General features: G+C 49.5%; 1 protein-coding gene across 5 annotated transcripts in view; it reads right to left on the bottom strand.

Annotated features, from left to right (window-relative positions):
- SLC39A11 (solute carrier family 39 member 11) overlaps positions 1–13,270 on the bottom strand; it is a 423,926-nt gene that overhangs the window by 284,610 nt on the left and 126,046 nt on the right. The gene's annotated exons all lie outside the window — the stretch shown is intronic.

The following is a 13,270-nucleotide window of genomic DNA, read 5'->3' on the forward strand; positions in this document are numbered from 1 at the left end:
AGCCAGACCACGTAGGATACCAGAGAGATGGAATGGAGCTGATGCTATTTCCTGTGACGATAACCACAGAGAAATGATTAAAAGAGAAAAGCAGCCCACACACACACAGACACATACACTTACAAATGTTTCATCATGCCTGAATCCACAACTTGTGCAAATAAGAAACATAACCAAAAAGTTATCCCCAGCTGCTTCCACATTTCTTGGTATAACTCATATTTATTAAAGACCTACTGTGAGCTGCCCAGGCTACGTCTTAGGTACTCTATAGGCATTCATTTTATTTAATCCTCATGGCCACCCTCTCAGGTAGGACTATATCCATTTTACAGATAAGGATACCAGGGTTCAGAGAGGTTAAGTAACTGCCCCAAGACACACAGCCCTGTGAGTCCAGGGCAATTTGATACAATGTCCATGCGTATTCCAGTACGACACATTGCCTCTAAAGAAGCTTTCACGCAACCGAGAAACGTGGACTTGGGTGGGGAACATGGGGGTGTTAGAAAGCATGATGGTACGCTCTATCTAATGATGCGTCGCTACATAATGCCATTATGGAATACCGTTATATCGTATATCGTCAGGTAATATATCATTACATTCTAGTGTATCATCATATAACATAAATCACCCAGCACTAGCCCCAAGTGTAATGCCAACCTAGAACCCCATCAGCATGTGAGCCCAGCACAAACTCGCACTTCCCCGGGCTCGTTACCTGCCAGTCCTGCCCTAAATCGTTCCTGCCATTGAACCGGAGGAACCCTGGGCATCACCAAGGAGCCAGTCTGCTGGGACTCCTCCAACTGCCACTCACTGCACCATATGGAAACTCGATACGCAAGCCCTTCTAGCAAAACGGGGAGGGGTGAGCAGAGTCGGGATCAGGGTGTCAGACAAAGCAGGCGGTTATTTTTACGACAGCTGTCAGGAGAATAAGAGGAGGAGAAAGGCAGGGATAACAGTGCAAATGCCCCAAAAGGAGCCTGGAGCCCCTGGGATTGAGGAAGCGAGAAACACAGCCTCACCCACACTTCACACATCACCATCACAGGGAACAGGTATCCAAGGCTGCCCACACGCTTTCCTTCGTGATGGAATTTAGGGGTGAGCAGAAAGCAGTGGCAAGCATCCCTTTAATTCTGTCCTCTTTTGCTTCCCGAGAGAGTCCAAATGGGATGACTGATCAATAAGGAAACTGTGAAATCAAATTCATATCTTACGGCAAGGCAAGAAAAATTTAAACATAAAAAAATTTCCTCTGCCCTTTGGCCTCGTCTCTCCCCACCACTGTGCATCGTGTGTCTGCACTATGCATCCACCAAACCACCCCCAATCCGCAGAAATACCTGCTCAACCATAAAGGGCAACATTCTCTTAGTGTTAACAAGAGAACTCCTTAAAAGATAACATTCTTTCTTGATCTTGTAAGAGGTCACATGACCCGCCACGGTGACACTCACATCTGGATTGTGTAAACCGTCAATGAGACGTCATTTAATGGTTCCGATGAACCTCGGGGCAGAACAGGAACAAAGATGCAGACGTAGAGAATGGACTTGAGGACGTGGGGAGAGGGAAGGGTAAGCTGGGACGAAGTGAGAAAGTAGCACTGACATATACACACTACCAAATGTAAAACAGCTAGTGGGAAGCAGCCACTTAACACAGGGGGATCAGCTCAGTGCTGTGTGACCACCTAGAGGGGTGGGATAGGGAGCGTGGGAGGGAGACGCAAGAGGGAGGGGATGTGGGGATACATGTATACATATAGCTGATGCACTTTGTTATACAGCAGAAACTAACACAACACTGTAGTAAAGCAATTATACTCCGATAAAGATGTTAAAAAAATTTTTTTAATAGTAATACGTTATTTAATGTACAGCCCTCGGTCTCAAAACACTTAATGTAACTGTGCCTTGACTTCTAAGGGGTGGAACGATTCTCGGAGCTTTGCGAGATGCTGTTCCCAGGTTATAATCCTCATTTAGGCTCAAATAACATTTCCCATTTCTATCTTAGATGGACTGATTAATTTCTCATCAACAAAACACACAAACAAACAGGAAGTATCCCACCAAAATGCCTCTGGCATCTAAAACAAGGGTACAGAGGGCCCCGAGATAGCATTACATGACTAACACTGATGCTACCCAAATGTCTCAGTGGTTCGGGGTATCAGTCAGGATGGGCTGTGTTTTGCTGCAATAACAAACTACCCTACTCTTCTACAAGCAGGGGCTCTGCTCATTCCAGCCACCCAGGGACCCAGGGACAGAGGCTTCTCCTCAACACACGCATCTGCCATCACCACCTGGGCATCCCTGGGCTTTGCTACTTAGTGAGACGGGTCCTTATGCGTCTAGATCATTCGTATCACACAAGTGAGCCTCAGTTTCCTCATCTGTAAAATAAAATCAACAATAGCACTGACCCCACAGGATTATGCATGTAATGTGCCTGCCCACGGTATATGCTCCACGACTGTGAGCTATTATGACATTTCCCACACGGAGAAGAAAGAACAACAGGAAAAGATACAGAAAGCAAATGTTCCAAGACATGAATTATAGTTGCTCCCATGCAGTGGGATTAAAAGTAGATTTTTCTTATGTCTTCGAACTTTTCTATTCTCTAGGCTTTTTTTTTTTTTTTACAATTAACACACATAATTTTAACCATCAAGAAAAAAGGGCCACGTATAAATGCATATAACATGACACCACTAAAGCCAAGTTTAAAAAGCAACTGGCCTTAAAGGACCTTGCGGATCAAGAGTCTACAAACTACAGCCCGTGGCCCAAATGCTGCCAGTGCCCTGTTTTTGTACGGCCTATGAGGTACAGATGTTTTTCACATTTTTAAAGGGTTGGAAGGAAGGAAAAGGAAACGAAACGAGAAAGGCAACAGAAACCATAAGAGGTCTGCCAAGCCCACAATACATACTTTCTGGTCCTTTTCCGAAAAAGTTTTTTGACCCTGTTTTAGCTCATCTGACCACCTGATTCTCCACAAAGCCAGCCTTCTCCCCTCTACTTTACTTAGAATTGTTTGTTTTTAAAAAATGCCATGTGCACATACACATACGCACATACATAAATACACGCAATACATACAATTCTCCTTTTCATTCAACGATCCCACATTTAGGAAGTGTTTATTGTGTTGGGAGGTGTTAGAGGGGCCACAGCACCTAGCCTGCTGCAGGCACTGATGTAGGTTGGAGGATGCAGTGAAGAATAAAGTCCCAGGATCAAACACACACTCACTCCTTCCTCACGTCAGAACAAATCACGTTCTGAGCCCCCTTCTCCAGGCCAGGCTCCGCGGCAGGTGCTGGGGATTCAGGGCAAACAAGACTGACCAAGCCACTGCCCCCAAGGAGCTGCCGGCCCACCAGGGAAGCCCCTGCCAGGCAGGGGCTCGGCGGGGAGAGCTACAAAGATGCAGGGGCACCTCGCCCAGATCGGAGCTCCGGGAAAGCTTCTGGAGGAAAGGATGCCTTTGTCCTAACCTGAAGGGGAACCAGGAGGAGTTGGCCAGGTGACGGCTAAAGGAGGAAAGTGGTTCCCGGCAGAGGGAGACCGCCAGGAAAGGCTCAGGATGACAAAGGGCACGTGTGTCCTGAGAGCCCGTTGCAGCAGCTGGTGGCTGGTTCAAGTGGCGGAGGACTGGCCTGAGCTGAAGCTAAGGAGGTAAGGAGGCGCCTGGAGGAGAGCCCAGAAGAAAGTCCATGTTAAAGAAAAAAGACAAAAAGGCCTGGATCCATTGGGGAGATCGCAAAGGATTTGGGATGGCGAGTGAACGGTCAGAAATGTTTTTTCTTTTTTTTAATTTACTTTGGTTGCACCAGGCAGGCTCCTTAGTTGTGGCATGTGAACTCTTAGTTGTGGCACGCATGTGGGATCTAGTTCCCTGACCAGGGACTGAACCCGCGTCCCCTGCATTGGAAGGTGGATTCTTAACCATGCACCACCAGGGAAGTCCCAGAAATGTATTTCTAATAAGATTACTCTGGCTGTTTCCATTGTAACCTTGCTGAGAAAAGGCACTTAAAACGGAAGCTAGCCTGAAGCTACAGCCAAACAGAACTGCCCTGCCCCCGACCAGCTCCCTCCAGACCTCCCCTCCCTCTGGCCCTGTTAACTGCCCAACTGCCCTCCTGGCCACTCCTTATTCAGAGCTGAGCTTCAGAGAGCTTTGCATCTGTTACTCCAGCAAACTGTGGGTCATCTGAGCTGCCAGCCAGGCTGCCCACCTGGACTGACCTGATTTAACCACCGGTGAAGTGGAGATCGTGATACATACCCCCAAAGGATGGAGAATTAGGGTGTTCAAACAAATCCTGTACCCCACATTCACAGCAGCACTGTTCACAATAGCCAAAAGGTGGAAACAACACAAATGCCCATTAACGGAGGGATGGAGAAGCAAACGACGGCACATCCATACAATGGGACAGTGCTCAGACGTAAAAAGGAATGAAGTTCTGACCCAGGTTACAATGCGGATGAACCTTGAAACCATTATGCTGAGTCAAAGAAACCAGACACAAAAGGTCACACGCTGTATGACTGCTTTTCTATGAAACAGCCTAAGTGGGTAAATCCACAGAAACAGAAAGCAGGTGAGTGGCTGCCAGGGGTTGGGGACGAGGGAGGGAGGGAGGGGGAGCAGCTGCTTAATGGGGATGGGGGTTTCCTTTTGGGGGAATGGAAATGCTTTGGAACTAGACAGCAATGCTGGTTACACAAAACTGGAAGGTGCCAAATGGCACTGAATTGTTCACTTTAAAATGGTTAATTTTAGGAGTTCCCTGGTGGCCTAGTGGTTAGGATTCCGGGCTTTCCCTGCCGTGGCCCAGGGTTCAATCCCTGGTCAGGGAACATCCCGCAAGTCGTGAGGTGCAACCAAAAATAAATAAATAAATAAAAATAAATAATAAAACGGTTCATTTTATGTTATGTGAATTTCACATCAATTAAAAAACGAATTCTTTGTATAGTTGGTTTACACGATTGTGTTAGTTTCGGGTATACAGCAAAGTCATTCAGTTACACATACACATACGTATGTTTTTTCACATTCTTTTCCATTATGGTTTATTACAAGATACTGAATATAGTCAGTTCCCTGTGCTATACAGGAGGTCCTTGTTTACCTAATTTAAATAGAGTAGTTTGTATCTGCTAATCCCAAACTCCTAATTTATCCCTCCCCCACCCGCTTTCCCCTTTGGTAACAAGTTCATTTTCTATGTCTGTGAGTCTGTCTTTGTTTCATAAATAAGTTCATTTGTGTCATAAAAAAATACATTTTTAAGGAGACCATGAGACATAGAGGATTCTGGGTACCCCACCTCCCAAGTTTTCTGTCTGTGCCCCTCACATACTACAGCTTTCCAGACTCCTCCGGCACACCTTCCTGGATTGTTCTGCGATTCTCTCACTTTGCTGAGCACCAGAAGTCCCCTAGGGACCTACTTTAAAATGCAGAGGCCTCGGTTGCCTCCCAAGAGCTCAGAAGTCATTGAGTCTGGGGTGGGCCCAGGCACCTGCATCTTTGAAGCCCCCCCCCCCAGGGGATTCTGGTGCACTCTGAAGTTTGCAACCCATAGAACCAGGTCAGTTCCCCCCTTTCGTCTTGAGACTGTACCTTCATCACCTGCAGGAAGCCCTTCTCTCCCTCTTTACTGAGTCCTTTGCAATAAATCGTAAGACTGGCTGCCAAGGGAAAGAGAAAGGTACTTGAATTGCAGTAAACCATCCAAAAACCATCACTTGAATCAAAGCGAGTTGTAAGTTGCCTTCAATTGCTGGCCACCAACCTCGGCTGAACATCAGGGCCTCTGGGGGGATGTTTTCATTTAGATACCTAGGGTCCACCTGGGACACAATGACTCAGAGCCTCCAGAGGGAGGCCCAGGCATCAATATTTTTCTAAAGCACCGAAGGCAACTTCCCAGCTCCTTCCCACCCCGTCCCCACCCTCATTCCTTCTAACACACTTCCTGGTCGAATTGCTAGGAAAATGTTGACTCTAAACAGCAGTGTAAGTCTTTAGAGTCTTAGGCAAACGTAATTAACAAAGCAAATAAAGCGTGAACAAGAATATAGCAGATTCAAATCAGATTAAGTTTTTCTATTCAACTCTCTGTGCCTCGTGTCTATAGTGCCTCAAAAGTGGCCACTTGCCAAGGAGCGTGGGTCTGCCTCCAGAAAATAACTCATGGCTGTAAAGTGCTTTCAACTTTGAGGCTCTAAGGAGTTTTCATAACAACGATCTCACCTGATCTTCCCAACATCTCCATTCACTCATTCATCGGATACCTCCTGGAGACCCACGATGCCCAGGTATTGTCGGGGTCGCAGGGGAGACCAGAGCAGACCTGTCCCTGCCTTCAGGACACAAGTGATCAGCCCCACCGGTGATGACGGCACAGGGAAGAAACAGGGCAAGATGGGGGAGGTGCCAAGTGGAACCAAGACCTGGGGTTGCCAGGGAAGATTTCTGCTGAAGGAACACACACAGTGTGCCCTGCAGGGTAACTAGGAGAGAGTCTGAGAACGCTGGAGGGACAGTGTTCTGAGCTGGGCACCATGCCAGCGTGCTGGTAATGGTCTACTGGCTTTTGCATTACGTTCAGAACTCCCCCGTCTCGCTCAGGTTGAGGCCAGGTAAGTCCTCCTATTGCTAACCCATGCATTTGGAAAAGGGAGGCTCTGAAGGGGATTGGCTGGGATTCTGGAGACACGTGTGCTTCTGAGACACAGGGCTGAAGATCCCTGGCCCTCCTCCCAGTCCTAGGGCACAGGACAAAAGGAACGGCAGGCGTGGGGCTGCACAGAGCGTCTTCAGAGGGCGTTTCCATTTCCTACCGTCCTTGACATGCCTTCTGTCATTTATCCCTGGGGCTCATTATGGGGATGTCGAGCTAAAGCTAAACAACGTTTTAGCTTTTCCAGGGGCTTTAATCCAACTCCTTCCCCTCAAAGAACTGGCCAATCCGACATCTACATTCCCAAACTTCACCCCTCTTTTCTTCTTTGATACCAGAACTCTAACTCCTCTGGGGTTATGGTTCTCCAGCCTTGAGGTGAGCCGTCTACACTATCACCAACACCACCACAATCTGAGAGAAGACGGACAGGACAGGCGTGGCCGGGACCTGCTCTATCGGGCACTGATGCGCCAGCCACCTAGAGAGGGGTACACCTGTGAGCCGACAGATGCGCCCCGCCCACCCCTCAGGAGGAAGGAATTATGATGAAACGCACACCCAATTCCTTTAGCCAGCCAGCCTCGTAAATCATCTTTGCCTCCGTCATCTTTGCCAACCAGCCACTGGTTCAATAAATTTCCGTGGTGGCCTCTTAGATATTTCTCATAATCTTGCCGCCTGGCTCAACACAGGGCAAGAGAATACAAGTATTCAGTCACCACTTTACGGTCTAAACTATGAAAAGGTGCTCTAAGCATGGAGAAGGAAGTCCAAGTCTCAGAAGGTCCCAACCGTGCCTATTTGCGTTCCAGAATCCCCACCACTCTTTTAAAATAACAAGGGTCATTCAGTGCTTGGGGAGGTCCCTTCAGCAAGCCAGCCTGTGCTGAAATGGCCGCTCCGTGTGCACATGTGCGCGCACACGTGCACGTCTTCGTGCCAGACCCAGTGAAGGGACCTGGGGAATACACAGCACCCACAGAGGTAGGTTTCCAAGCTCTGACTGGGCCCTCTCAGATGCTCTGTGTCATCGGCTGCAAAGCCACAGACATTTTTCCTGTAGCCTCAACTAGCCAGGACTGGGTACGCAGCTAACACACCCAGGCATACACAGGGGTAGAACAGCAGCCCCCCCGCCCCCGCCCGCCTTAGAGATCAAAGGGAGCAAGTGGAGAGGAAGGGAGTTTGTGATACGCGTTCCCAGCAGGTACATGCGCAGAGCAGGGCGTCCACAGGACGGTTAACCCACGGCTTTCTCTGGGAGTCAGCAAGCACACCACACTAGAGCCTGCCTCAACCCCCTTCTGAGCCCCTCTGCATGCCAACGGGACCAAAACCGACACCGAGCACCTTCCTAAGCGTCACGGGAGGCAGCCTCGGCCGCGGCGTCCACAGGCACCTCGGAAATGGGCGCTTGGGACCCAGGGGGACCTGAACGCCAGCTCTCTACAAACACCTCATTGTGAAGGGCCCACGGCATCAGTGGGCCAAGAGCCCCCAGTATGATGAAATAAACTGGCTTTCACAAAAGATTCAGAACGCTCCTTTGTCGGCGACTCATCTGAACGACAAGGTTTTGGCAACGCTCCCCAGCCCACGACTCACCAGCCACGGCTTCCAATGCCAGCAAGCTCGCGGCTTTGCTCCATTAGAAACTGAAGTATTCGTTAGCGTCGTGTATTCATTAGCGAGCTCTGCCCACTCAGCGTGCCCGTTCAAGTGCCAGCCTGCTCTTGGTCAGGACACCCAGTGTCTCCACACATCCACAGGGTGAACTATCTCTCAATCTTAGTACCATAGATATCAAAAGAAACGGAGAGGATGCTGTTATGTGCTGAATTGCTCCCCGCCACCCCGCAAACTCAAATGCTGAAGCCCTAACCCCCACGCTGGAGGAAGCCGGTGATTCAGCTGGACGGAGACTCTCTCCAGGCCAGCTGAAATGTCAACCGTCCATCAACCCCATGATGCACCTCAGAGCATCAAAGAGAAGTGCAGATCTCAAACCACAGCAAAGCAAAAGAAAGGAGATGGTAAAACGGAGGCAGGGAGCCGGTTTTCACTGTGAAGCTAGCTGGGCTTATCTCATAATATCAGAATTATGCTATGGACCCTACAGGTGGACGCCACTGCGATTTCTCCTTCTGTAAGCGATTCTCGCCATTCCCCCACCCCCAGTCTCCTCTGTTAGGTATTCGTTCGTAAAGCTAAAGATGGAAAGGATCTACAAAGAGGAGGAAAACATGCACCACCCCTGAGGGGGAAAATAATCACCTGTCAATCACCTGTCACCTCCAAACAGTTGTCATACCTGGTCCCTCATAGCGACTCCAGTGGCCAGAAATTGACACCAGCAACAGTTAGGGGCATACTAAAGGTAGGCGCACATCCTTCTCGTTTAAGTTTTTAGTGGAGGCATCTTCTTTGCCATCACAGCGAAAACCAAGAGAAACTAAACAGGATTGGGACACAGATACATGAAGGAGGGCACTGAGGAGAAGGTCGCACCCCTATCGCTTGCTGCCCTGAGCACGTTTGGGTGGGGCCGTCAGCTGCGATGCCCCGCCCGAGGGTCTCAGGCAGACTCAGACACCACTATCTTCCCTCCCCCTGCAGTCCTTGGGCAGTCTCTTTGGATGTCAAATCCCAAGAGAGGGAGGGGAGGGGGCGGGGAACACACATCTCCCAGAGAGAAGGTTGCCAAGATGCAAAGCAAAGCTGGAAAAGCAAGTGTCAACAACACAGCCAAGACGTTACCACTTGTTTTTCAGGAGACACACAACAAAATGACATTTTCCAGAGAGACATATACACATAAGCAAAAGCACAGAGCAATCTAGCTCCTCAGTGACAGGGAAATGGCCCGGTGAAGTACACTAAGATGGAAGGGTGCAGTATATGTACTAAAAAGACTAAAGATAAAAATCGTTTCGAATTTTAAAAAGAACACGTAAGAGAACGCACAGACGGTTCCAGCTGTGTGAAATGCATGCATGCACGTACATAAGCAAAGAGAAGGGAAGTCTAAATAAATGAGTCAGGATTCATGTAGCTATAGAGTTGATTTAAAGCATACTTGAACAACACAAGCATAGGGGACAGTGTTTATATTTCGATATTTACAGGACACAACATAATTCGTTTTCTTAAAGAAAAAAGAAAAGAAAGAGAAAAGAGAAAAATCTAGAAGGATACTCACTAAACTGATGACAATGGTTGACTGGTTTGGGAAGAGTACGGAAACAGGGGAGCCTCTTACCCTGGTCAGACTGCTTTAACAAATTACCATCGACTGGGTGGCTTATAAACAGCAGAAATTTATTTCTGGCAATTCTGAAGGCTGAGAAGTCCAAGGTCAAAGTGCCAGCAGATGCAGTGTCTGGAGAGATCCCACGTCCTGGTTCATAAACAGTGTGTACGTGTCCCAATGTGGCAGAATGGGAAGGGGGCTCCTTTATCAGGGCACTAATCCCATTTGTGAGGGCTCCCACCCTCATGACCTGGTCACCTTCAAAAGGCCCCACCTCCAAATACCACTGCACTGGAATTTTGAGAGGACACAGTCTACAGCAAGAAAGGAGTGTCACACGTTAAAGTTTGTTTAATTTTTATAATGAGATTTTTGTGCTGTGTTGATGTAATACTAATATGACTAAAAAGAAAGACACAAGGCCATGGCGACACACATCTACCCTCTTCCTCCTCTCCCCTCTACCCACCAGTAGAAAATCACAGCTTTAAACTAAAGGTGAAGTCTTCGCACCCACTGCCATCCTTAACTTTATATAGAAGCAAACTGCAAAGGTCATAAAAATGTCAGTATCTCCAAACAGCTGTTCAAGGTCCATTCCCCTTCTCCCTAGAACCATCCAAGGGGAGTGCTAGGCTCAGGCTGGCCCGAGCCGCATTCGCCATCAGCGTCCTCCTGTCAGGCCTCTTCCCGGCCCTGGCGGACTGCACCTTCCTTGCCTACCCCGCCTCTCTCTCCCTCTTATTAAGATATCATTTGGCAAAGCCTCTGTAAAACCCTGTCAGCTCATTTCCCATTAACAGTTACCGCGTGAGCCTTTTCTACTCTATCCCCAGATAAATACATGAAAATAAATACCCTTTCAGGGAGCGATTTGATGCATCCGAAGTTAACACAGCTACAGTGGGCTCAACCTGACAGGCTGTTATGAGTAAAACCCTTTTCATGAGCAATATGGCGCTCCGGCTCCAAAAGGGGCACAAACACATCGGAATAAAGGCTGAATGACGGAAATGGAGCTGGAGAACAGGGCCAGTTGTTAACCATTTCCTTCCCACCCACCCAGAGTCTCGCCACCCTGAACATGTAAGTATAACCAGGGTGGACATCTCCGACGCGGGCAGGCGGTGGCACCTGTGCTTGGACGGTCACGAGTCAATGTCAGGATCGCTCAAACCACACGTCTGTGCTGAGCGGACTCCTGCACTGGCTCACTTCTGCAGGTAAAATAAGGCAGAGACTGACTCACTTCCTCTCACCCCGTCAAACTCCACGCACGGTCCTCCCAGAGGACAGGAAGGAGGCCATGGGGTTTTCTGCAGGCAGGTCCCCCTTTCCCCTGGGGCCTGCTCTGCAGGACGAGCCCCTCCACCACCAGTGCAGCCAAAGCCTTTTGCTCTCACCACTTCGTCCTCTCCCTGGGCCACGTGCTGAGCGGTGGGGCTCTGTCATAAGGTGGAGTGAACAGGAAACTGAAAAGATCTCAGTCTGAATTGACCCACAGAACTCCTGGTTCCTAAACTCCAATCGCAGCAAGCATTCTGAAAGCAAATTCTAGCCCCCGCTTTCTCCCCGACAGAGGACTGTACGCCCCGTGGCTGCTCAGTCAACCACACGGACTCAAGATCAAAACCCATTGACTTCACCCACCACTCCCCAGCCGGGCCTAATTCTCTGTGTATTCTACCCAAGACTTTCCCCTGGGATCTCCTCTATATTCAAAGCATACAGTAGAACAAACAGGAAGCAAAAGGTTAAAAAAAAAAAAAAGTACTGCTGCACAGAACAAACTGGCCGAATGACTATTTCCGCTGCCGAGAGAAAGCTCCTACATTCATGCAGCTGGTCAAATACACCTGGCCCCCACTCCCTGGCCCCAGTATCAGGGAAGGACGACCCTTCACGACTGTAAAGAGCCCTCTGCAAGATACTGCCTTAGAAGCCCGGGTGGGCCCAGGTGGGACAAGATACTGCCTTAGAAGCCCGGGTGGGCCCAGGTGGGAAGGGCAGAATGAGACCAGCAGGGGCTGTGCACAGCAGCTGAGCCAGCCCCCTGTCTGCTGTTCAGGAGTTAAGGCCCCTGGCTGCCAGATCTTCCTGCCAGGGCAAGTAGAATACACCCCAGCAGCAAGTTTACAGATAACCAGGGCGGACTTGAGGACAGAATACGGCAATCCATGCTGAGGACCTCTCAAAGCTATTAGCAAGCAGATGTTCCTTGACAACAAGGAAGCAAAGGGCCCAGGGGGCAGAAACTGACAGGGCCGTTCACACTCTCGGTGAACAAGAATGACACACCTCCGAGACAACATCACAGCTGTCCAACCAACCATCACATCCAGCTGTTTGGGCCAGAGGCTGGCCATTCTGGAACATGAGTAATCAGTTTCTCACGAGTGTCTGGGCCACGTTCCAGTGGAGAAGGCAGGTGGGCCGGGGAAAGGATGTGAGCCTACCTCCTGGGGTACATGCCCAGACGACTCCAGTGAGCCGGACCTGACCCTGCCCACGGCAACCCAGCAGAGAAACTCAGCTCCTCGACACGGTCCCCGCCGTGCCTCCCCCCACCCTGGGTGAACAGAGGATTCAAGCACCAGCTCAGGTCTCTAAGGGGCCTTCTGCCCACCTCGGGGACTTGCTGGGACACTGCATCTGCTAAGGTGACTCGTGCCCGCACTGGGTCCTACTGACGTCCACCCTTCAGCCGACCCGGTTTTAGCAGATGGCGCTGGGTCACGATCTCGTGGCCTGGCCTCGGCTCCCTCTGCTCAGTGACCACAGCCAGACTTCAGGCTGTGGTTCATTTTGTGCTTCTCTGTAAGCAAGTACGTGCCCATCCCCCAAACCCAACCCACCAGCACTATTTAGGGCAAAAAAAATAAAAAAGCTAAATCGCCGGCACACCCCAATTCTGACGCCTTTTTCGATTTTTTTAGTTTTCACTCGGCAGCCCCTATAAGGGAGTTATTCTCAAGCCGTAAGAAGGAAAAGTGGGGAGAAGGGACACATAACCGGTTCATGGCAGAAGTGAGCGCAGCCCAAGGCCCTACTGCCCGGTCTCCCCACCTCGCCCTCCTATGAATAAGCCCTTGTGGATACGATGCTTTGTCGACGGTCTTATGTTGCAGGTGGGTGTGTTGTCATCTCCCTGGTGACATCATAAGCTCTCTAAGAGTCAGGACCACCGTCACGGGCACTCCCTTCCCCCAGTGTCTAGGTCCACTCATACAGACAGTGCTGTACCACACGACGTCAGCTGCACTCTATATTTATAATGAGATCTGATATTT

This window comes from Neophocaena asiaeorientalis, unplaced genomic scaffold, assembly GCF_003031525.2.
Source record: "Neophocaena asiaeorientalis asiaeorientalis breed wild unplaced genomic scaffold, Neophocaena_asiaeorientalis_V1.1 scaffold30, whole genome shotgun sequence".
NCBI lineage: Eukaryota > Metazoa > Chordata > Mammalia > Artiodactyla > Phocoenidae > Neophocaena > Neophocaena asiaeorientalis.